This window comes from Gobio gobio (assembly GCF_949357685.1).
Source record: "Gobio gobio genome assembly, chromosome: 13".
NCBI lineage: Eukaryota > Metazoa > Chordata > Actinopteri > Cypriniformes > Gobionidae > Gobio > Gobio gobio.
The window spans coordinates 18470530-18475392 of NC_137106.1; positions in this window are offsets into that span (position 1 = coordinate 18470530).

Here is a 4863-nt window from a genome sequence, read left to right on the forward strand (position 1 = left end):
CGGTCTGAGTATTTCACAATCTGCTCAGTTACTGGGATTTTCACGCACAACCATTTCTAGGGTTTACAAAGAATGGTGTGAAAAGGGAAAAACATCCAGTATGCGGCAGTCCTGTGGGCGAAAATGCCTTGTTGATGCTAGAGGTCAGAGGAGAATGGGCCGACTGAATCAAGCTGATAGAAGAGCAGCTTTGACTGAAATAACCACTCGTTACAACCGAGGTATGCAGCAAAGCATTTTTGATGCCACAACACGCACAACCTTGAGGCGGATGGGCTACAACAGCAGAAGACCCCACCGGGTACCACTCATCTCCACTACAAATAGGGAAAAGAGTGTTGAATCCTCTGATGACTACTTCCAGCAGGATAATGCACCATGTCACAAAGCTCGAATCATTTCAAATTGGTTTCTTGAACATGACAATGAGTTCACTGTACTAAAATGGCCCCCACAGTCACCAGATCTCAACCCAATAGAGCATCTTTGGGATGTGGTGGAACGGGAGCTTCATGCCCTGGATGTGCATCCCACAAATCTCCATCAACTGCAAGATACTATCCTATCAATATGGGCCAACATTTCTAAAGAATGCTTTCAGCACCTTGTTGAATCAATGCCACGTAGAATTAAGGCAGTTCTGAAGGCGAAAGGGGGTCAAACACAGTATTAGTATGGTGTTACTAATAATCCTTTAGGTGAGTGTATATATATATATATATATACATACACAATTCATATAATATATTAATTTATTATATCAATCGATAATTAATATTAAACTTTGCATTTAAATTAACATAAATAAATACATATACACATTATTATATAAATGACTAAGCGTACGTGTTTTCTTTTGAGCTCTTTGTGAACCTAAATGATTCAATTTAGTTGATTAAAGTCGCTTGCATTGATATAGTCAGATATTTTCTCTCAGCTGCCTTCTCAAACTTTTACTGCAGCAGCAGTGTTTATTCTTGCCTTGTAAATGCATTTAAATTCACAATACTATTCATAACGTTCTGTTAATCTTCAACAGAGAAATGAATCAAACTGACTCTCCCCACGTTTCGTGTGATTGGCTGTTCGCAGTATGTCACACTTTCAGGTGCACTTTGTTTTTGTTTGTTTCTTTAAGAAATCTACAAAAAAAGCATACATATCATGGATACATAATTCTATATAATACATAAAATGTTTGTAAATACTGTCATCCTAACATTTTATTACTCTGCATTTTATTACAAAAATGGCTAAACACTTAGTTTTTAATTGTCTTAACTCTTAACCACAAATTATTGGTCAGGAAATTAGCACAATTTAAGCAAATGCACTACTTAAAAAAAAAAACATTACTGGCCTAGAAAAACATCAAAGATGGAATTAAGTTTTTGTCAGAATATGAGAAGTTTGTGTGAACCAAAATAAAGCATGATTTGCATGGCGATGCTCCAGAGCAGTGTCTTCGAAAATCTGGTAAGAAATATAAACGGATTTCTACCACAGTGAAGCATGGAGGAAAGGTGTCATTAGGGAGCCTTTTTAGCTGCTGGTATTGGTGAGATACTTCACTGTGAAAAGTCATTTAATGCTTTAAGAGAATACTGCAGAATGCCTTGCTTCCCACAAATGAAAAGTTGTTATCTAAAGAGAAATGATCAGATGTTATTTTTCAACAAGACGATGCTCCTGCCCAAATTGCCAAGACAACCAAGAAGTGGCTTAAGAACGAGTCCATCAGGTTCATGTTTTGGTGAGAGTCCAGATTTGAACCCAACAGTGAATATTTGTATGAACTGGGAGACATTTTTCAACTACTCATGAACTGTTTGAAGCCAATAACATTTGAGTAAAATGCTGTCTGCAAGTTTACCCACACGAGTTTACCTCCACTACTTTATCTACAGTATGTGTGCAATTCTTGCTAATATCCTGACCATTGATTTGTGATTAATGGTTGCATGGTTAAAGACGAGAAGAAATTGTTGAATAGAGTCATTATTTTTGCACGCTTCATAAAATTAAGGTTGAACCACTGGAGTCACATGTACTATTTTAATGACATCGTCTTTACTACCTTTCTGGGCCTTGAAAGTGTTAATTACATTGCTGTCTATGAAGGGGCCTGAGAGCTCTAGGATTTCAACAAAAATATCTTAATTTGTGTTTCGAAGATGAACGAAGGTCTTACAGCTTTGGGACGACATGAGGGTGAGTAATTAATGACAGAACTGTCATTTTTGGGTGAACTATCCCTTTAAGGCCATTAAAAGACCACAAAATATTTAGCCATTTTTGGCTTGGCCAAAATGTGTTTGGTTTGTGTCACATAGACAAAATCTTGGAAGAATTAAAGTACCACTCACTTGAAATGAATACTGTTGAATGTCTTAAAATGCAATGTATCATGTTTTTAATATAGCTTCATACTGTCATTTTTCCAGTACTGACCCATCAGGGGCTGTGTGTTAAATTTGTTGACTCTGGGCAGCAGGGCGGTAAAGGCCAGCACATGGGGCAGCTGAATGGCTGATGCTGAATTGTGCTTCTTCAGCAGACCCTTATGCCTGGTGTTTCAACCAACAGGAGCACGAATGAGGGACGGGGTGTTGTTAAGGATGTGGTTTATGTGGTTCCGGATCCAGATTATCAAAATTAAAGCAGTAACATTTTGAATCGCAAAGATGGTAAATCATACCTTTCGGTTTCACAAACAAGGCTAAGGCCTAGTCCCAGACTAAAATGCATGTTTGAGCTGTTTTAACTGGGACGCAACTTGCACTGACATATCTTCAAATATTTTGTCTCAATATGAACACCAGGCTTAATCCTGGCTTTAATGTTGTAATTACCTCAGTTTATACAAAGTCTAGTTAAATGCATTGATGTTTTTCACTCTGTGTGTATCATCAATATGGTTTTAGCTGTCGATATAATCTTTGGCCAGGAAAAAATTTACTCATTATTTTTTTTTCCCAGAGATGCTCTGATGTTACGTAAAGCTTTTGAACAATCACGCTAATCTAATCATCTCCATGAGTGAATTTGGACTTCAGTAGCCCTGCAATCTGCTACATAATGTGCCTTCAGAATCTGTGGATCTCATCTGGCAGAGCACGGCTCTGTCTCTCTGCTTTTATGCGTCCATGTGGTCCCGTGTGCTGTTGGTGAACTATTAACATGTCCATTAAATGCTTAATTGCCTTCCCTGGGAAAAGAGGTTTCTCAATCACGACGGCCCCATTGTGTTTATCTGGTTAGTGACAATAGAAGACAGGCAAGACAACAATGTGCAGAGCTCTTTGTTTTCCACTGTTTGTTTATAGCTGGCTGTCTCTGCGCGAACAGCTTTATTACCAGGCATTATCTAGTAAGTTTATCAATGGACAAGTCACATGGGATATGTCAACGCTCGCCTACTCTTTGATCATGCACTCACATGCAATATGGAAAAGGACTATTTGTGCAACTACTAATAAAAACAATGGAAGCTGCAGCAAATCTAACACTTTTTAGTCAGTTTCCTTATATTTACATTGATTTAGATCAGATTTCAGACATGAAGACACTGTTCATTAGTGATTTTCAAAGCATTTGCTTGATTTTAACCACTATTCCTTCCGGTCACATTTACAATTGTACAAACTAGCTTTGATCATTTCATGCATGGTGATGATGGAGTTAGAAGATCAGGCTGAGCGATCAAAAGCTCAGGGCTCAATGGTTCCTATCAGATTAGAGTAAGATGGCCACATTGGGTGGGCAGGTTGAAGACTATCTAAGGCTTTTATGGTCTATAAAAGCCACAGAAACTCAGCTTAATGAGTGTGCACAAAGGTCATGGGAATGCTCTTTGTTTATATGGACAAACTCAGGTTTAAATGCATTAAACCTGTTCTTTTTTGTGTATCTTTTGTCAAATAAAAAAAGCATTTAGAAACTCAAGCCACACTTAAAATCTGTGTAATTTCATTGCATTCCATAACAATATTTCAAGTGGAAGCCGCAAACAAATGATGCTAGAACTAACTTCACTCTTTGGTGCTATTTGTCTCTTATCCTCACCAATGCTGCATTTATTTGATCAACAAAATACAGTAAAAACAATAATATTGGGAAATATTATTACAATTTAAAATAACTGTTTTCTATTTTGATATATTATAAAATGTAATTTATTCCTCTGATGGCAAAGCTGAATTTTCAGCATCATTACTCCAGTCTCAGTGTCACAAGATCCTGCAGAAAACATTCTAATATACTGATTTCCTTCTCAAGAAACATTTATGATTATTATAAATGTTGAAAACGGTTCCTTTTCACACAGATGTCCTACAGGTAACCATATTATCAGCTAACATTTGACAACTAGAAAGTGTCTGAATACTTTTTGAACAGTATATCTCTGTTTTGTGAAATATTTTGCTTTAAAAGTGTGTGTCTGTGCTGTCCAACTTTAAAATAAATGCCACTTTGTATGAATTTTTTGTCATATATTGCAAAGAAACTCATTCATTATTAAGTGTGGCTTGTTTCCAAATATATTATCTGACCATGGTATATTTTTCATGGTTGTTTGATGATCATACATTTTAATGAACATGGATTTTGCATGCACACACATGTGCAATTTAATTTTTTTTTCCCCAGAGAGCCTCACAGCAGAATTCCCAGCAAAAGTTAACAGGCAAATTCCAAGTCCAGGCTGAATGAAATTCCCATGTCATGTCGTGTTCTCTACTAGTCGTCCAACCATCCCCCTCCTTCTCCTTCTTTTCCAGACCCCCCCCCCCTCTCTCTCTCTCTCTCTCACTCCACACACTCAGTCTTCCAGACCTCCCTCTTTCCCTTTCTTTCGTACTC